The following is a 21,791-nucleotide window of genomic DNA, read 5'->3' as shown; positions in this document are numbered from 1 at the left end:
TATAATTAATAGAGGCCAAGTTGGAGCACACTAAGAGCTTGAAAACCATGTGCAGGCTAGTGCAAACTGCTGGCAGTGCACAAGTACGACAGACCACGCTACCGGCAACAAACATAATGCTCGAAAATATGCCAAGCGACCTTGGACATAACTCGACGGATAGGTGGATCCGGCTGCATGAACATCCATTTATATCACCGGAAATAGTTCTGTCTACACTGGGACTCGCAGCAATGCAACGCAGTTTGACGAAAATCGATGGAAAGATCGATGCCCTTCCATACAGGATGGCCAGAATGTCAGAGAGGCTGGACAAGCACACTAAGCAATTTGATATAGTGGAAAGGAGAGTGTCTGACACAGAAGATGTGCTCACAGTGGAGGTGGCAGCACACAAGAATATGGACAAACTGCTACATACCCTACAGGCAAGAGCAGAGAACTTGGAAGACAGGTCCCAAAGGAATAACATCAGAATAGTGGGCGTTGCTGAATCAACAAATAAAGACAACATGGAACAATACGTGGAACGCCTCCTGATTACCCTCCTGAGCAGAGATACGTTTTCGGACATCTTTGTCATCGAACAAACACATCTATCCCTGGCACCAAGACCGATCCCCAGTGCTAATCCTCATCCCATAATAGCGAGACTCCTGAATCATAGGGATCGTGGTGCGGCATTGCGCAAAGCGCGTAAACTGAAGACACTGCGTCATGAGGGTACCAAGCTGTCAACTTACCCCAACTTCACACAGCACGTCCAAGAAGTCAGACAGCTTTTCACTCCAGCAAAGAGGAAACTACGAGAACTTCAGCTAGAATATAGCATACTATACCCTGCTAAGCTGCAAGTGATGTGGGAAGGAAAGGCACACTTTTTCACAGACCGGAAACAAGTGCTATAATTCATCAAAAGCCACGAGTCAACCGGAAATTGATGCGGGTCTCCCCAAAACACCTCCATTGAATGAGATAAGCAGGATGCAGAGGAACAGTGAAAGGGAATCCGGAGATGGGCAATGGGGACTGATATGGACACTGTTGGTGCTGACACTTACCCTCCGCAGATCATGACACTTGTAACATCTTACCTTGCGTTCAACATGTGGTTGGATGTGAGGCGTAATGCTATCGAGAAAGTGGTGAGGGGACCCCCCTCTCCAGTGGCCTTAGATTATAATGACAGTAAGACTGTTCCAAATGTAACATGATAGAATAATAGGGCGTCCCTTTATTCATATTCTGTGACTGGCCTGTGGGTAGGAGGGATAGTGCCATGTTGTGGGGCTGATGACGTCATTTCTTTCTTTACAAAACGGGTGCATTTACTGTTTAACTCCATCTGAGGATGATTGGGACCGCAACGGGCTCCCAGAGCCGGCAACATCCACCCCCATGTGTGCACCACCAGGGGTTGATTCCTGTTGTTGGTATTTTTGTTTGAGAGGGCGAATGGGGAGATTTAAGGAGGGGGACGACAATGCTGTGCAAATTGGGGTTACTCATAGCCCGGTGGGATATTTCTTAGAACTGTTCTTTTTTTATTGATGTTGTAAAAAAGTGTTGGAAAAAAGTGATACCAGATACATTGCAAGGTACAATTGTAGTTACAATCCTAAAGCAGTGGGGTAGGGGACGTAGGGCAGATGTCTGAAGATCAACAGACTCGTCCGTTGATCAAGCTCCTCACATGGAATGTGAGAGGGCTTAACGACCATAGGACCATAGGAAGATACGTATGGTGACTGCATACCTCAAAAGGCACAAGGTTGATGTAGCAATCTTAAAAGAAACACATATAGCCCCACACAGTCGAACGCTGACACAACGTAGACTACAGGGACATTACTGTGCCACAGGCTCACCACCCATGCCCGGGGCGTATTTATATGGCAGGGCTATAGGTCGGGGATTCGGCTTCAGGAGGGGACGTAGGTTAGTAGTAGCCCAATGTGATAGAGAAGATCTGGCAGTACTGTTGGTGGGAATATATGGTTCCATTTACGATGACCCACAGTTCTATCACACACTCAGCACGTGATTGCTACAGTGAGGAGATCTCCCACGGATATGGGGAGGGGATTTCAATTGTGTACTGAATCCCACTAAGGACCGTTAAGGAGACCACTTCGCCAACCCTCTGTGGCTGCAAGTGCGCTGCTATAGATTGCAGAGAGAACAGGTTTGGTAGATATTTGGAGACGCAGGTCGCATGAGGGTACAGGTTACACGCAATACAGGACATTGCACAATGTCCTCACTCGTGTAGACTTCTGGTTGATCTCTAGAAGCCTGGTCACCAGAGTCAATTGATGTGGGCCGCTCTCCAGGACTCACTGAGACCATTCGCCAGTGATGTTGGAATTGGTGCCTCATTCTCGGAGGGCCGCCCCTTTCACCTGGCGATTCCCCCCGTATTCCCTATTAGATGAGGTCTTCAAGAATGAAATAGCACAATCCATTGATGAATTCTTTGACAATAATGTGGTCCCAGTAGACAGTTTCACCACAGTATGGAAAACTCTTCAGGTACACATTAGAGGCATTACCATCTCAAAACACGCAAGAGTTCTTAAATTGATGAGAAAAAGGCTATTACACCTAGAAAGGGAAATAGGAGAGCTGGAGAGCAAACACGGCCGATAACCAGATACTGGGTGATATTAACTAAGATAGAGGACTATCATGACACAGCCAACATTGAAGTTTAACACTTGGAGAAATACGCCATCGCTAGGTCATATGGGAGGGAAAAAGACCAGGGGCCACATTGGCAGCACAAATGTGGGCCAAACAAGAGACCGTTGTGATCATGGAAATTCACGACGAGGTTGGGAACCCACTACATGGCACGAAACACATCGCTGAACGGTTCTGTAGATATTATACTGATCTATATCGATCACGTATCTCTCCTGATGCCACTGCTATCATGGTATGTCTAGAGTGCATAATGATTCCATGGCTCGCCACAGAGCACAGAGAGCACATGATGGCGCCCTTGCAACCCATTGAAATACGTACTGCATTTAAGGAAATGCAGGCTGGGAAAGAGCCGGGGACAGACGGACTCACAGTGGCCTTCTAAAAGGCCTATCAAGTTTTCCTAATGCCACATCTTTACATTACAGTCTTAGGTGATTTTAATTTTCACTTAGAACGTACGGATGATGCTGATACCAGGGCCTTGGAGGAATTGATGCTGCCTCTGGAGCTTAGGCAGCTGGTAGTGGGCCCCACGCATAGGGGAGGACACACTTTGGATGGTATCTTTTCCAACAAATGTAATATAAATTTAAAAAATCTTCTTCCCCTGGCCTAGTCAGATCATTCCGCGGTTCTATTTGAAATTTTGACTAAACGATTCTGGTAAGCAAACTACAGGACACAAAGATAGGAAAAAATTAGAGCATGGAACAAGGTGGAGGGAGATTCGCTAATTAAATTACTGACTTCAAATGTAGTCAGCACATCTGGTGATGTGGATATAGCATGTGATAATTATACCAGCTGGCTGCAGCAGGCATGTGATATCGTTGCCCCCACAAAAATTCTGCGGCCTAAGAGAGCACATCCCTCTGCGCCCTGGTATTCTCAAGAGATTAGATCTCAAAAGCTTATTTGTAAGCAGCAAGAACGTAGATGGAGGAGTAACTATAACGAATGTGACAGAAAAGCATATAAAAGCTCTCTCCAAACTTATAAACAGGCTATTCTCATGGCCAAGCAGTCATACTTTGCAGCTCAGATTCAGGATTCTAGTAACTCAACTAAAGAGTTATTCAAGACAGTGGCTAAGTTGGCTGCCCCTAAGCCACATCCTGTTCAACCCACCCAACAGCTGTGTGATGAACTAGCCGAGTTTTTCATGTCTAAAGTGGAGACCATTTTTACGGCTTTTAATAAGAGAAGCATCAGCAACTCGATTATCGGCTGGGAGGGCTCGGGGCCAGCTCAGGCCTCCCATCCAACGCTGATCAAATTTTGGCCAGTGTCCGCATTGGATACGCAAAAGATCTTGATGGAAACCAAGTCGGGCTCACCATTTGATCCGTGCCCCATCGCGACGGCCAAATTAGCTGCTGGACCAATTGCTCTGCAGCTTTCCAGTCTATTTAATCTGATGTTTGAAACTGGATCCTTCCCCAAGCACTGGAAAATAGCGTCTGTCCTTCCTTTATTAAAAAAACCTCATCTCCCTATTAATGCCCCTAACAGCTTTCGCCCTATAGCTAGACTCCCGCTTCCAGCTAAACTTGTGGAAAAATTTATTAATAGACAACTTAGTCTCTTTTTGGAAGACTCTCAAATACTTGATCCCACTCAGTATGGCTTCAGGCCAGGCCATAGCACAGAATCCGCCTTAATTAAAGCCACAGAAGAGATCAGGGAGGCTGTGGATCAGGGTGGCAAGGCTGCTCTGGTTTTGCTTGATTTGTCTGCGGCCTTTGATACGGTCCACCATTCAATTCTCATGAATCGCCTAAATAGGTGTGGGATTGATGGTAAAGCAGCGGACCTTATCAAATCTTTTCTAGCCGATAGGAAACAAGTGGTGTCCATGGGGGAGTTTCAGTCGACTCCTTTCTCTACACCTTGTGGGGTCCCGCAGGGGTCCTCACTTAGCCCCACTCTTTTTAATATTTATGTCCACGCTTTAGCACCCGTCATAGGCTCCTATGGCTTTGGTATCACCTCTTACGCAGATGATACTCAAATTGTTGTGTCACTGACCCCAGGGGGAGAGGTGGACGTGGAATTGCGTCTGCATGAGTGTATGGTAGCTGTGAGCAGTTGGATGTCCGAAAATTGTCTGAAACTCAATTCGGACAAAACAGAAGTTTGGTAATAGCGCCAATTTTTGGACCCCTGCTTGCTAGCCTAACTCCATGGGCTCCCTTCCAATTCCATCTAGAAAGGTTAAAAACCTGGGTATGATACTGGATGATAATCTTACTATGAAGCACCAAATAAATGTTTTGACATCTCAAACTTGGTATTCCATCAGAATGATGAGGAAAGTGTTACCACTGCTTCCTCAAGATAGCAGGCATATGGTGGTCAGAGCCCTGGTAACAACGAGACTCGACTACTGTAACGGGCTGTATATGAATGCGCAGCAAAGCATACTGAAAAGACTACAGGTTTTGCAGAACGCGGCAGTCCGATTACTTACGGGTTCTCCCAGATTCTCTCCTGTGTCACTGGAAAGAAGAACCCTACACTGGCTCCCCATAAAAAGCCGTATCCGTTTCAAGGCGCTGTCCATGGCATTCAAGGCCTTGCACGGACTTGGTCCAGATTTTTTAAAGCAGCGTATACTATGGTACGTTCCAGGAAGAAGTCTTCGCTCCAAAGGAACAAAACAGGCTCAAGTCCCTCGTATCAGGAAGGCCCGATGGGGAGGTAGAAGTTTTATTTATGGAGCCGTAAAAGCTTGGAATGATCTACCATTCTATCTTAGAACCATGCCAGACCTGATGTCTTTTAGAAAAGAACTCAAGACTTGGCTGTTTAGTTTGGAATGACCCCTTGTTTCTGCCGCTCGGTTTTCAGGTTTGACCCTTGGGATTTCTAGATAGCGCCAGGACACCTCCGGGTATTTGTCGCGCTTAAAAACTGTCATTAACATAACATAACATAACATCTAATCACATTGTTCGAGGAAATGGCGAAGGTAGGCTGCCTAATAGCTGCTCCTCATATCGACCCTTGTCCCTGTTAAATGTGGACACAAAACTATATGCAAAGATACTGGCAAACCAATTAACCCCAATACTACCGGGAGTTTGTACTCCAGGAACAGGCTGGGTTCATACCAGGCTGCAGCATCAGATATAATCTTAGAACATTGTTTGGCACCATGCAGCAAATTTATTCGGGCTGAAGGCGGCTGCTGTATTTTTGGATGCCGAAAAAGCATTGGACTGTCGGGGGGGTTCATGTGGGCTCTCCTCCGCCGCATTGGCGTGGGAGAGGTGCATTTGCACCTGATAAAGGTGTTGTACTCCGACCCTACAGCCAGGATTAGAGTGGGTAATACTGTAACAGCACCAATCACGTTTACCAGGGGCACCCGACAGGGTTGCCCTTTGTCACCCCTTTTGTTCACTGTAGTGGCCGAACCGCTAGTGTGTGCTCTTTGAGAATATCATGGTCATAAAGGGTTGCGTTTTCCTACCTATAAGCTTGTGATTTCAACATACGCAGATGACACATTTCTGTACAGCAATCTAACACCCATACTCAGGGAATTGGTATGATTTGGTGGGGCTTTGGGCCTTCCTATTAATTGGGACAAGTCTATAATTTTCCCACTCACATACCCCACTAGCAATGGAATATCCCTTACAGTGGACAACTAAACCCATACGATACCTAGGAATACAGATTCACACTGACCCAACAACAGTGATAATAGATCATTACAGGATGGAAACTGCAAAAACTGGCAGAAGAGCTAGATCGCTGGGTTAAGTTGCCACTTTCTTTGATGGTGTATATAGCCATAATGAAGATGGTGGCACTCCCCAGATTCTGGTTCCTTTTTCAGATCATTACAGTACTCCACCACATGCGTTATTTGACAATTTGAGATTCCTATTGATTAAGCTGGCTTGGGCCGGGAAACAGCCCACAGTCAGGTGGGAGGTGCTCACATTGCCGTATGATAATGGGGGAGGAGGGTATGAATGCAACAGACCCTAATACACTCCCTCAAATACTGTTTCGCTGCCCAACTCTGCACCACAGCGGCTTTGACACAATAAACACCAGAACTCACGCTTGGTTGAGTATACTGGAGAAACAGTACGACTCCTTTTTGTACTCCCCACATATACCAACAGAATGGGGCTCTTGGTTCCTGATAGGGCAGGAGAGAGCCGTGGTGCGTGCCTTGCAAACCCTAGGAATAACCGACATGGGAGATTTCTTCCAAGATGGTGTAGCGAATAAATGGGAGATGATACAAGATAGGGCAGGTACACCGACAGTGCTTAATCGTTTTCAGTACTTCAGAACAAGGCATGCGCTACATGAGTTGCTGGGCGAGGATATGCAGGAACCACTAGTAATGCCAGCATTGTTCTCCTTTTTACTAGTAGCAGGCTTCTGCTAGGCTAATAACTAAATGATATGCCTTTGCGCAAGATGCACGCAGACCTGGGGTGGTGAAGGCATGACTAGAATGGCAGAGAGACATAAACCGAACTATCGATGACCAGTGCTGGTGGTATTGTTGCGCCAGGACTAAATCGATATCACTCAACAGTAGACACAGGCTGATACCCTTTAAGTTTCGTAAAAGAGTCTATTACATGCCAGAACGTCTGCATGGACTGCACAATACAGCAGACCACCAAAGGTGTGGTGAAGGCAAAGCTGGTTTTATACATGTTGCCTGGCATTGCCCTGGGTTATATGACATTTAGGGGAAGGTCCTTTGTGAGCTAAGTGATATCATTGGCTTCGTTCTAGGGCTGGCCCCGATGTTGGCTCTATTAGGTTATGTGTAGGATGTCAACAAATCAATTAGGAGACTAGTGGCAATGGTTCTGTTGATGGTGAAACACCGTATTGTGATGCGGTGGGCTAGGGGCCCAATTCCAACCCTCGGGGACTGGCATGGGGAAATTATATATTGTAACAAGGAATCGGACGTATACAGCAAACTGATCCACCACAGAGTCGTCCCAAAAACTATTGAGGTCCAGACCGGACTTAACTGGTGGGAAAGAAGACGTAGTAGGCAGAGAGACAGAAAGAGGGAGGAATCTAGTCTAATGCCAACAGTAGACTGTGCTCTCTATATAATACTAGTGGTCTGCTTGTCTTAGAGATTGCGGGGGGCTGGCAGTGAAAGCCCTGGTCCCGATGTACAACCGAAGATGTCATGTAAGACTCTAGCATGTGATTGTTCGCACTGCACTCCTTGAAGAGCTAATGGCATTGTAAAGATAGATAAACAGGTCAGCGGGACACATAATTTTGATGTATTCTACCGTGCCTAGCATCCAGTCAACCCACAACTTGCATGTATACTAGTATGGAGTGATTGTATTGTACCTAAACGACATGTATAAGATCACAATGTATCACCAGACAATAAAATAATTTTAAAAAAAAGTCCTGTAGGACAGAACGGGCAAATTGACAGTTACACTGGACCTGACTGTCCAGGGAGCAGTGCTTTATAAACGTGTGCAAGGAAGCCCAAATTGCTGCCTGACAGATATCCAGGACAGTAACGCCACCAGCCAATGCAGTGGGACAGCCTTGGCTCTGGTAGATGGAGCTCACAGTCAGTTGGTTGCTTTTTGGCCAATGCGTAGCAGATCTTGATGTAGAGCACTATCCATCATGAGAAGGTTCATTTCCGCACCGCCTCTCCTTTCTTTGCTCTGACGTAGCCTACGAAGATTTGATTGTCCAGCCAGAACTCTTTTGTGTGGTCACGGTAGAACAACAACGCTCTTTTTGGGTCCAGTTGATGGAGTCTCTACTCTTCTTTATAGGCGTGAGACGGAGTGTAAAATGTAGGCAGAGTGATGGATTGGCCTACATGAAAGGTAGTTACCACCTACAGTAGATATGACGTTCTAGTTCAAAGGACCAGCTTGTGTAGATAACTGAGGTACGGAGGATAAGACGACAGTGCATGGAACTGATTGACCCTGCGGGCTGATGTTATTACCACTACGAAGGCTGTGTTTATTGTAAGAGCTCTGAGTGGACAGGTATGTAGGGGCCTGAAGGGAGTACATTTCAAAAATGGAAGAACTAGGTTGAGGTCCCACTGCAGCATAATGAAAGGGGCAGGTGGGAACATATGCTGAAGAACTTTCCGAAACCTTTGTACAATAGGGGACTTGCAAAGAGATGGCTGATCTGGCAACCACAGAAGTAGATGACGGGAAGATAACCTTTTAATGTGCCCAACGCAGAGTCCTGCTGTGCAAGGAAAGAATAAACAAAAGAACCTGGGAAAATGGTGCAGATAGATGATCAACGTTTTTATCTGTACACCGAGCCATTTATCAGGGTTGTGCAGTCTAGGAGCGATGACTAGCTGCTAAGATAACATCGTCAGCTCCGGGCAGAAGGTCGAAAGCTGTCAATTGTTGCCGCTCAATTTACACGCATGAAGGTGAAGCATTTTCATGTTCAGGTGCAGAACCCTGTCCTGCTGCTGCAACAGAAGATCCTCCCGAAGAAGCAGCTTTATAGGAGGACCCGTGCTCATGCTAAAAGCTCGGAGCACCAGACTCTCCATGTCCAATCAGGAGCCACAACAATAATTTGGGCCCAGTTGTGAGAAGGTGGCCTGGTATATGCTGTTCACTAATTAAAGTGGGCACCCTGTACCAGTCCACACGACCCTTATGATGTATGAGGTCAAAGATAACCTTTAGAAAGCTATCCTAGTGGTAGCTGTGGAGAGCAGCCTACAGGCTTAATCTTGAAGGAATGTAAAGTATCACCTCCTGAATGACTAAATGAAAGGAGAACCACACAGTAGTTGTATAAAAATATGTATTTATTAATATAACACTCTCTACTAGACTCTACACAATATTAGGGCACAAAGCACACAATACTGAATCAATAGAACATTCGTAAGTAGCACAATACACAGCCGGCTCCAGGGGAAGACCGAACCAAATACTAGAAAAATGGTATAACAGTCACGTCTTGACTAGACACAGTGCCTAGAGCACGTAGAATTGCTGGGATCCCAAGGGACCACCCAGAAGAGTGACACAGGGAGCCCACGGAGTCTGGGTGCAGTGAGGAAACATGACCGCGTGCTCCGTACAACTCTATGGGCAAGTCGCGGTTGCAAAGTTACAGTTTAAGGACACTTCTACGAGGACTTCGAGCAGACCCTTTGGAACATAGGAGGGTCTAAGGCCAACCCACCAGTGAGTACCGAGGTACCCGTGTTACCTATCCCAGAGGAGCCTGGTGCATAGGGGTCAAGTGGTGTCGGAAACCTTCGTCGTTTTCGATGGAGAGTTGCAAAGAAGTACTGTTGCCAGGAAGGCGAAGATTGTCCGGTGGAATCCAAGCCTGGATTCCAGGTGAGAAGAACCTATAAGCAGAGAGGACAGAGTCTTGGTCATTTCAGGTGACCAGGGGCTCGGTAGTCGAATGCCCACCGATGTTGGATGCTTCAGGTGTGAAGAAGGGTTGCTTGACAGCAGCCACGGGGACCAGTAGACGTCAAGGACAACCAGGATTCAGAGGTGAGCTGTCCCACGCAGGATGTCGAGTGCTGAGGGGTCAATGTCCGGCTGGAGCACCAAGAAGCCTTGGCAAAAGCAACCCATGTGGTCAGAGTAAACAGGCTATGGTGTGGACCAGCAAGGTCCAGGTGACTCCCTAAGCAAGGGGAGTCAGGGCACGTCTGGAGCAACCAGGTAAGCTCAAGAAAAAACAAGGTGACCCTCGCCAGGACCCACAGGCCAACGCACCAGGGATTGCGGGGAGACCTCAAGCTAGTTTGCAAAGTACTAGCCCACAGGACACTCAGTGAGTAGAGATATCTTTGGTGCAATTACTGCTCGTGGTCAGGACTACACGGAGTCCAATGCACAAGCTCGGGAATCCCCAGCAAGCATATGCACTTGCAAATGTACGCGGTGCACAGGGGCTTGGGTTGCACGGCCCCCATGAGGGATACTGGTCTCAGAATCGCTGAGAGTTCAGATGTACCTCAGGGACCTTCGGGAACCCACATCCTATGTTGCTAAAATCTTAGGAGTCCTCAGGAGCTCGGGAGAAGCAAACCGGTCAGATGCGCTTAGGTGCCTGCTTCTGCAGGGGAGTAACTCCTTTACTCCAAGGGAGATTCTTCAGTCGTCAGCGTTATGCAGACAGTAGAAGTACTTGGTTTCTTCTTAGCAGAATCTTGTCCAGGTAAAATCTAAAGTCCTGTAGCCAGGTAACCCTCTTTATACCCATGGGAAGGGGTTGGAAAGATTCTAGGGTCCCTCCTAGGGCAGGTGGCTACACCCATGTCTTTTGTCCAGTTTGCGCCAGAGTAGGAGCCAATGGCTCCCAGAACGGAATTGAGCTGTACTATGCACAGTGACACTACATGTGCCCCCAGTGCAGACTTTCTGGCACTCTCAGAGTGTAAAAACAACAGTTGATGGACAGAATGCAGAACAATATTATACCTTTACCCCAGTACAGTGATCTGGGCCTAAAACCAACGTTTTTTTGCTCACCATGCCGTTCCAGTTTGAACCCAGCCATATGCAAATCAGTCTTGACCCTGCGCCTCATGGGAACAGTCCAGCCCGAACTGCCAAGCCAGGTCTTTCCTGGACTGGAAACAAGCATCCTAGGACCGGTTTCGGGGTTTCACCCCTCTTCAGCCAGGATAGCTTGATTCCAGTGGCATGGAGAGCACGGGACCCTCTCAGAGTGCACCCTCCCAGCCCCAATACACTAAACCCTGTCTGGGAGGTGGTCACAACTCCCTGTGATACGATGCCTATTGTCATGCCTTCCTCTGATCAAGCTTGGCTCAGCAGCAGGAGAGCAGAATAATGTCTGTAGCTGGCAGCGTCCATTTTGTGCTGCCCGGGTCGAGAAAGCTGGTACCGGGTAGACCAGTGACCCACACATGTCCCTTTGGAAGGGTGGAATCATACCTCTCACATCAGTTACTGGTGTGGAGGTATGATTCCAAGGTGTTTGACACCAAAGACGACATGTTTCTAAGTAGCCGTTTTAAATTTAGCATTTACCACGAGGTTATAATGCACTTAAACATATATGTCTGGCTGCATCACAGACAACCCCGGAGAATGGTCTCCAAAGGCTGCGGATGGGCTCTGCTCATGCAGGGGCAGCCTCTCATGTAAAACCCAGCACCCTGCCTCCAGGACTGATAAGGCCTGCCATAGGGGTGACTGATAGGTTTTTAAGTGTAGTGATTTAAATAGATATAGTGAACCTATATCTAAGTAAGTGGTTCAAGCACCAGCTTACTCAGGTTGCTGTAGCAAACCTGTGGTGTCATTTTGAATGGCCTCTCATGGGTGGCATAATACATGCTTCAGCCCATGGGAGGCCTCTGGGGTACCTATGCCCTGGGTACATGGTGTACCATATACTAGGGACTGATAAGGGTATCCCAGTATCCAATCTGGAGTGTACTTAAAGTACATGCATAGCAATTTAAGGGAGAAAGCAGATAACCTTCGGTCCTGGATAGCAGGATCCAAGTCAGACTAGTCCAAAAACAGTGTGACATCAGCAAAAAGTGGGGGTAAAAATAAGAAGCAGATGCTACTTTCTTACACTAGTCATTCCAGATCTTCTTGAAAACTCTTGGCAGGAGTGTTATTAGTGGAAAGATGTACAGAAGGCTGGAGCTCCACTCAAAATGAAAAGCGTTTCTGGGCAAAAGCAGCCTTGGAAACTCCAGCGGGCAAAAATGCTGACATTGGGCATTCTCTGCAGAGGCGAACAGATCTAACCAAGGCTCTTCCCACTCTTGGTAGAGACCTTGCGCCACCTCTGGATAGAAATGCCATTCGTGATCTGCTATACCAAAAGGGATGATGGACGGAGCGCTTGAGCAAATCAAACACTCACCCCCAGTCAACTGATCTGGGTTTAATCCATCATCATTCTTTAGCTCATTCAACCACCCCAGTTCAGACATGGTCATATGCAAATCAGTCTGACCCTGTGCCTCAATTTGTCACCCCGAGTAGGAAGGGTATGCCCAGACGTGGGCATGACAATAGGCATCCTGTCACAGGGAGTTGTAACCACCTCCCAGACAGGGTTTAGTGTATTGGGGCTGGGTGGGTGCGCTCTGAGAGGGTCCCGTGCTCTCCATGCCACTGGAATCCAGCTATCCTGGCTGAAGAGGGGTGAAACCCCGAAACTGGTCCTAGGATGCTTGTTTCGAGTCCAGGGAGGACCTGGCTTGGCAGTTCGGGCTGGACTTTACCCATGAGGCACAGGGTCAAGACTGATTTGCATATTTTATTATTACATTTATTATTACATTTATATTGCGCACAAATCATCCCCAAAGGGATCTCTCGGCGCAGATGAGGCAGGCTCTGAATGACCGCAACAGATCAGCTAAACAGCCAGGTCTTTAAGTGCTTCCTGAAGATGTTTAAATCTGTACAGGAGCACAGATCCCAGGGCAGCTGGTTCCAATACTTAGGCGCCAGATAAGAGAAGGCATGACCCCCCATTTTCTTCGTCCTAATTCTCGGCGTTTGAAAGAAGTTTAGGCCACTCGATCTTAGGCACCGTACCGGAGAGTGCCAAACTAGTTTCTTTGTGAGGTAAGCCGGCCCATGTCCGACCCGTGCTTTAAAGGCTAGACAAAGGAGTTTAAAGAGAGCCCACTTTCTGATTGGTAGCCAATGTAGCTCTCTCAGTAGAGGGGCAGAAGGCGTGCGTGGAGGTTTATTCAAAGCCAGACGCGCTGCCGTATTTTGTACGACTTGTAGCCTTGACAATAGATCTTCCCTGACTTCTACCAGAAGAGCATTCCCATAGTCAAGTCTGCTCACTAATAGTGACTGGATCAGGACCCTTCTCGCAGAGAGGGGCACCCATGGAAAAATCTTCCTTAGAGTGCGCATCAGGCCAAAACATTTATCTGTTACAGTTTTGACATGCTGTTCCATGGATAGATTCTTATCCATAATCACACCCAGATTTCTTACCCATTTTTTTGGAAGGGGTGGGGGACCTAGTGCCTCTGGCCACCACTCATCTGTCCATACTTCCTCTGCCTTCACGAACAATAAAATCTCCGTCTTAGTGGGATTAAGTTGGAGATAGTTGTCTTTCATCCAACTGGAGATTTTAATCATGCAGCTCTTAAATCTTTCTATAGTCAGTAGGTGATCCTTTTCTATGGGGATAAGCACCTGAGTGTCATCCGCATAGGAGATGGTTTGGAAACCACAGGATTCTATGACGGCAGCCAATGGGGCCACATAGATGTTAAACAGAGTGGGGCTCAAAATAGAACCCTGCGGTACCCCCTTCTCCACTACTGTGGACTGAGAGACAAAAGAGTCTATCTGCACACACTGTGATCTGACTGATAGAAAACTTCGCATCCACTCCCAGGCCCTTCCGTTGACACCTATCTCCCGCAGTCTGCGCAGAGGAATTCTGTGGGAGATGGTGTCAAAGGCCGCTGACAAATCAAGTAGGAGCAGCACAGCCGGGGTCCCCTCGTCCAGTAAAAGCCTGATGGTATCTGTTACCTCCACCAGCGCTGCCTGCGTGCTATAACCAGCACGGAAGCCCGACTGCGAGGGATCTAACAGGCCATGCTGAGCCAAATGATCCGACAGTTGGCGGTTAATTTTGGAGCATCCTGGGAGGAGCGAGATAGGTCTATAATTCTGCAGGTCTGCAGCGTCCAGTGATGTTTTTTTTGGCAGAGGTTTAATGAAGGCCTTCTTCCAACTAGCCGGGAAGGAAGCAGTCGTCAGTGACACATTACAGACTTCTGTCATAGGGATAACAAGCTCTATGGCTTGAGCTGACAGCACATAAGGGGGGGCTATATCTAGCGGCGACCCTGACTTTAGGCCTTTCAAAACTGGTAGCACCTGTTCCCTCGTGATAGCTGAAAATGCTTCCAGACTCAGCGACGGGGGACTCACAGTGTTCTGCATTTCCTCCCAGTTCTCTGGTAGCGGCACAAAAGAGTCATAGATGATGTCTATTTCGTTTTTAAAGTGACTCGCTAGCTTGTCACAGAATTCCTGGGTAGGAGGACACGATGAGTTGATTACACTGGGTGCGGTGAATTCCTTTACTATCCTATATAATTCTTTAGAGGAGCCCTTTGCCCCCTCTATACGAGTGGCCAAAAAAACTCTTCTTGCCGCATTGCAATTATTTAGGTACCTCCTGTGAGCGATGTTATGGGCCATTCTATCTATATCGGTTTTGGTTTTCCTCCACCTTCTTTCTTTTGTTCTACAAGCCGCCTTTTCAATCTTTAAATTATCTGAATACCATGGAGCTGGACACTTTTTGTCATAGATTATGACTGCTTTCCTTGGGGCAATCATGTCAAAGGTTTTACTGACCTCTGACTCTAGTTTATCTAGCACAGAATTTATGTCCTGGCATTCACTGAGCTGGGGGGGGGGGAAATAGTGTTTTAAAGCTCTTAGGGGAGACCTTCCTCCAATGTCTATGTACCAACCTTCGACCTTGCACTTTTTGCAGGCCCTTCGGTGCCATGAAGGAAAAATTCAGAGCCCTATGGTCCGACCAACTCACCACTAAGGGAGGATCTGTAACCAAGCTAGATATATTAGTAAAGAGATTATCTAGAGTACGACCTGCTGCGTGCGTAGGGCCAACCACCCTAGGCCGCAGCTCCAATGATTCCAAGGCTGTTAAGAGATTAATAGTATCTGTGTTAGAGTTCAGGTCCAAATGAAAATTGAAGTCACCCAAAAGGAAGACATCCTTCCCTTGCAGGGCGTATGGAGCCAAAATTTCTAATAACGCCGTGAAAAATTCCTTCTTGTTCTCCCCAGGCGGGCGATACACGACTGCTCCTAATACTTTGTGATCGTGTGCCAGTTCGATAGACACAATCATCAGCTCCAATATGGGGGACGAGATAGAGTCTAACGATTTTACCATTACCCCTGGTCTAAATGCAATGGCCAATCCTCCCCCTCGTTTACCTATTCTGTCGAGCCTTAATACTTTATAGTCTGGGGGAAAGGCAATCGCTAAGGCCGGGGCCGAGTGTGTATGGAACCATGTCTCTGTAAAGAAACAGAGATCTGGTTTACTATCATCCAACAAGTCCCAAATTTCCGGGGCATGTTTAGAGACAGATCTGGCATTGATGTATAGTCCTCTCCATATATTTTCTGCCCATATGCTATTATTCGCACCCTCCCCCTGGTTCTTATTCCTAATCCCTTGCCGTCCTGCTGGTCCTATCCTTTTTCCAGGTGCCCCAACTCTCTGGGGCTGGCTAAATGGCCATTGACAATAAGGGTGGCATTGTTTAAAAACTCTAGAATCCAGACACGACCTACTGTCGCATTCCTTACTACAACTGGTTGTCCCTAATTCCAGCAATTGGTCTCTGGAATATTTTAAAGGAGGCATAGCTTCACTACGGCGCTATGTCGGAATTTACCTAGCTTACCTAGCTGCCGGCAGCGTCCTAGAGCGTCCTGGCGCGGACGGCCGCAGACGGACTTGCCTTGTGCGCGCCCGCTGCGCGCAACCGCTGCGCGCTCGCTATTGGCGCGTTTTTAAGTGACTCGGCGGCAGACCACTAGAGCGCTGACCTTCAAGATGGCGCCCGTTCGTGTCTTTTTCCCACCAACACAATAGATTAATGTGTTCCCCCTTTCCAACTTTCCCCCAAATAAAGAATACACTTTAAAATGCCACAATCTAAACCTACACAGTTTTTAAAATCATCAAGTTTTTGGGTCATTCAACGACTTAGTAACGGTAGATTCTGCTATGCGAGAAACGAAGCCTGCAGCATATGGCTGGGTTCAAACTGGAACGGCACGGTGAGGAAAAAAACGATGGATTTAGGCCCAGATCTCTGTACTGGGGTGAATGTATGACATTGTTCTGCATTCTGTCCATCAGTTGTTGTTTTTGCATTTGTCACCCCGAGTGGGAAGGGTATGCCCAGACGTGGGTCCCATGCTCTCCATGCCACTGGAATCAAGCTATCCTGGCTAAAGAGGGGTGAAACCCCGATACCAGTCCTAGGATGCTTGTTTCCAGTCCAGTGAGGACCTGGCTTGGCAGTTCGGGCTGAACTTTACTCATGAGGCACAGGGTCAAGACTGATTTGCATATGGCTGGGTTCAAACTGGAACGGCATGATGAGCAAAAAAACGATGGATTTAGGCCCAGATCTCTGTACTGGGGTGAATGTATGACATTGTTCTGCATTCTGTCCATCAACTGTTGTTTTTGCATTTGTCACCCCGAGTGGGAAGGGTATGCCCAGACGTGGGTCCCATGCTCTCCATGCCACTGGAATCAAGCTATCCTGGCTGAAGAGGGGTGAAACCCCAAAACCGGTCCTAGGATGCCTGTTTCCAGTCCAGGGAGGACCTGGCTTGGCAGTTCGGGCCGGACTGTACCCATGAGGCACAGGGTCAAGACTGATTTACATATGGCTGGGTTCAAACTGGAACGGCATGGGGAGCAAAAAAACAATGGATTTAGGCCCAGATCTCTGTACTGGGGTGAATGTGTGACATTGTTCTGCATTCTATCCATCAACTGTTGTTTTTGCATTTGTCACCCCGAGTGGGAAGGGTATGCCCAGACGTGGGTCCCATGCTCTCCATGCCACTGGAATCAAGCTATCCTGGCTAAAGAGGGGTGAAACCCCGAAACGAGTCCTAGGATGCTTGTTTCCAGTCCAGTGAGGATCTGGATTGGCAGTTCGGGCTGGTCTGTACCCATGAGGCACAGGGTCAAGACTGATTTGCATATGGCTGGGTTCAAACTGGAACTACATGGTGAGCAAAAAAACGATGGATTTAGGCCCAGATCTCTGTACTGGGGTGAATGTATGACATTGTTCTGCATTCTGTCCATCAACTGTTGTTTTTGCATTTGTCATCCCGAGTGGGAAGGGTATGCCCAGACGTGGGTCCCGTACTCTCCATGCCACTGGAAGCAAGCTATCCTGGCTGAAGAGTGGTGAAACCCCGAAACCGGTCCTAGGATGCTTGTTTCCAGTCCAGGGAGGACCTGGCTTGGCAGTTCGGGCTGGACTTTACTCATGAGGCACAGGGTCAAGACTGATTTGCATATGGCTGGGTTCAAACTGGAACGGCATGGTGAGCAAAAAAACGATGGATTTAGGCCCAGATCTCTGTACTGGGGTGAAGGTATGACATTGTTCTGCATTCTGTCCATCAACTGTTGTTTTTGCATTTGTCACCCCGAGTGGGAAGGGTATGCCCAGACGTGGGTCCCGTGCTCTCCATGCCACTGGAATCAAGCTATCCTGGCTTAAGAGGGGTGAAACCATGAAACCGGTACTAGGATGCTTGTTTCCAGTCCAGGGAGGACCTGGCTTGGCAGTTCGGGCTGGACTTTACCCATGAGGCACAGGGTCAAGACTGATTTGCATATGGCTGGGTTCAAACTGGAACGGCATGGTGAGCAAAAAAACGATGGATTTAGGCCCAGATCTCTGTACTGGGGTGAATGTATGACATTGTTCTGCATTCTGTCCATCAACTGTTGTTTTTGCATTTGTCACCCCGAGTGGGAAGGGTATGCCCAGACGTGGGTCCCATGCTCTCCATGCCACTGGAATCAAGCTATCCTGGCTGAAGAGGGGTGAAACCCCAAAACCGGTCCTAGGATGCCTGTTTCCAGTCCAGGGAGGACCTGGCTTGGCAGTTCGGGCCGGACTGTACCCATGAGGCACAGGGTCAAGACTGATTTACATATGGCTGGGTTCAAACTGGAACGGCATGGGGAGCAAAAAAACAATGGATTTAGGCCCAGATCTCTGTACTGGGGTGAATGTGTGACATTGTTCTGCATTCTATCCATCAACTGTTGTTTTTGCATTTGTCACCCCGAGTGGGAAGGGTATGCCCAGACGTGGGTCCCATGCTCTCCATGCCACTGGAATCAAGCTATCCTGGCTAAAGAGGGGTGAAACCCCGAAACGAGTCCTAGGATGCTTGTTTCCAGTCCAGTGAGGATCTGGATTGGCAGTTCGGGCTGGTCTGTACCCATGAGGCACAGGGTCAAGACTGATTTGCATATGGCTGGGTTCAAACTGGAACTACATGGTGAGCAAAAAAACGATGGATTTAGGCCCAGATCTCTGTACTGGGGTGAATGTATGACATTGTTCTGCATTCTGTCCATCAACTGTTGTTTTTGCATTTGTCATCCCGAGTGGGAAGGGTATGCCCAGACGTGGGTCCCGTACTCTCCATGCCACTGGAAGCAAGCTATCCTGGCTGAAGAGTGGTGAAACCCCGAAACCGGTCCTAGGATGCTTGTTTCCAGTCCAGGGAGGACCTGGCTTGGCAGTTCGGGCTGGACTTTACTCATGAGGCACAGGGTCAAGACTGATTTGCATATGGCTGGGTTCAAACTGGAACGGCATGGTGAGCAAAAAAACGATGGATTTAGGCCCAGATCTCTGTACTGGGGTGAAGGTATGACATTGTTCTGCATTCTGTCCATCAACTGTTGTTTTTGCATTTGTCACCCCGAGTGGGAAGGGTATGCCCAGACGTGGGTCCCGTGCTCTCCATGCCACTGGAATCAAGCTATCCTGGCTTAAGAGGGGTGAAACCATGAAACCGGTACTAGGATGCTTGTTTCCAGTCCAGGGAGGACCTGGCTTGGCAGTTCGGGCTGGACTTTACCCATGAGGCACAGGGTCAAGACTGATTTGCATATGGCTGGGTTCAAACTGGAACGGCATGGTGAGCAAAAAAACGATGGATTTAGGCCCAGATCTCTGTACTGGGGTGAATGTATGACATTGTTCTGCATTCTGTCCATCAACTGTTGTTTTTGCATTCATGATCTGCTAGGCATCGATGGCCGAGTTTGTTAGCTCCCGCGTCAGAAAGCCTGCCAACTGTTGAACCACTGGGGATATGCCCTGGTGTTCCATCCAATTCCAGATGAGAAAAACCTCTTGAGAAAGGGTCAATGACCCCACATCACCCTGTTTGTTGCAATACCTCATGGCGGTAGTGTTGTCCATGAGCACCTGTACCAGCCTTCCCTTGACTGAAGGAAGAAATGCTTTCAATGCCAATCCCATCATCCAAACCTCTAACAGATTGATGTGGTGCCTGGATTTTGCTAGAGACCAGTGTGCTCTTATCTCTACCTCTCCCAGATGACCGTCCCAGCCCATGAGAGACGTATCTGTCACTACAGTCATCTCTGGATGGGGAAGGGGTCTGCCACTGACCCAATCGTGGTTCGTCAGCCACCCCTTCATGTCTTTTGCTGTTCCCTCTGAGATCTGGAACATGTGGGAGAGATAGATTGCCCTGATGCTGCGCCAACTGAAACTTCATGTTCCACTGCAGAGCCCTCACATGTTACCACACATGTGTTACCAGCAGGATGCAGGTGGTCATGAGGCCTAGCAGCCTCAGAGTCAGTCTAACCGAATAGGGGATTGAGGCTGAAACATCGGTATCATAGCCTGAATATTCAAGACTTGCTGCTTGAGAGGATAAACTCGAAACTGCACTGTGTCCAGCTCAGCTCTGATGAAAGTGGGCATTTGAGAGGGAGTCAGGTCTGACTTCAGCATGTTGACAGTTAACCCCAGCAAATGCAGAAGGTTCGCCATAGTCTGGAGGTGGGAAACAACTGCCTGTGGCAAGCCCACCTTCAACAGCCAATCATCAAGGTAGGGGAAGACTGGAACCCCTGACCTCCAGAGGTGAGCTGCAACCAACGTCATCACTTTCGTGAACACCAGATGGCTGCTGGTAAAGCTAAAAGAGAGCACGGCAAACTGAGAGTGCTCTTGGCCGACTGTGAACTGTAGGTAACGCTTTGGGCAGGCAGGAAGGGGATGTGAAAATATGCGTCCTGCATGTCCAACGAAACCATCCAGTATCCTGGGTCCAGGGCAGACAAGACTTGTGCAAGCGTATCATGAATTTCTCAAAAAGGGATTGTGAAGGTGCATGCCTAGGGTAGGACAAAGGCCTCCGTCTTTCTTGGGTACCAGATAGTAGAGGGAAGAGCAACCACAAACTACTTCTGATGTCAGTGTTTTTTCTATAGCTCCTTAGGCCAAGAGAGCTACACTTCCTGACGGAGCAAGGAGAGGTGATCCTCGAAAAGCTTGTCGTAAGTAGGTGGCTTGGGCGTGGGGGTGGAAAAGAAGGGGAGGGTGTATACCCTTTGCACGAGCTGCGAAACCCAAAGGTTGGATATTATTGGCCTCCAGTGGTCCTGCCCATGATGGTCGGAGTGGAAACTAAAGGGGTTTGGAGGCTGTGTCTGCTGTGGGTGTTGGCTCAAGTTCTGGCCACCTGTTCCACGTGGTATGTGGGAACGGTATGTGGGAACGGAGTCCTCAGCCATGAAAAGATTGTGCGAAGTGTTGGCTCGTGGTGGCTGGGTGTCTAGCGATGCAGATGAAAGCCCCTTCCATGCTGTTCTTAAAGCGCTCCGACACGGAGTACTTTTTCTCTCCAAACAAGTGGGAGCCATCAAAGGGCATGTCTATGAGAGAAGCTTGGATATTGCCAGTAGTTCTGAACCAGGCGTGGAGCCTAAGGGCCACTAGTGATGAAATTACGCTGCCCAGCGAATCTGTCATGTCCGGCCAACATTATATGGTGAACTTGGCTGCCAAATCAGCAATTGCTTGATAGAGTAAGGCTCGGGCCTACTCCTAGACCATGGGCAGCACTTGTGCAACTGAGTCCTAGACCGTATGGGAGTAATGTCCCAAAAAGCATGCAGTGTATATCGACCGCAGTGCCATTCTTGCAAAAGAGAACATCCTTTTCCCGAATGTACCCAGCCTTTTGGATTCCCCATCCGGTGGATTGGTAGGAAATGCACAGGAGTTCACTTCGGAGGTTGAGCCCTGGGCAATCAAGCTCTCCATGTTGGCGTGCAGGTTGAAGAAATTGGGAGCCCTAAGGGCGGAGTGATGGTGGCAGGATATTGTCCTATGCACAGGAGCACCTGTGCAGGGCCAAGACCAGGCCCTGTGTAGAGCATCAGTCAGGACTACATTGAAT

At 48.2% G+C, this 21,791-nt stretch overlaps 1 protein-coding gene across 1 annotated transcript in view; it reads right to left on the bottom strand.

Annotated features, from left to right (window-relative positions):
• The window catches only part of C6H8orf74 (chromosome 6 C8orf74 homolog), a 758,068-nt gene that overhangs the window by 54,349 nt on the left and 681,928 nt on the right, over window positions 1-21,791 (bottom strand). The gene's annotated exons all lie outside the window — the stretch shown is intronic.

The sequence above is a fragment of the Triturus cristatus genome, chromosome 6, assembly GCF_964204655.1.
Source record: "Triturus cristatus chromosome 6, aTriCri1.1, whole genome shotgun sequence".
NCBI lineage: Eukaryota > Metazoa > Chordata > Amphibia > Caudata > Salamandridae > Triturus > Triturus cristatus.
The sequence above is the reverse complement of the archived record's forward strand: the minus strand, read 5'-3'. Positions and strand labels throughout refer to the sequence as shown.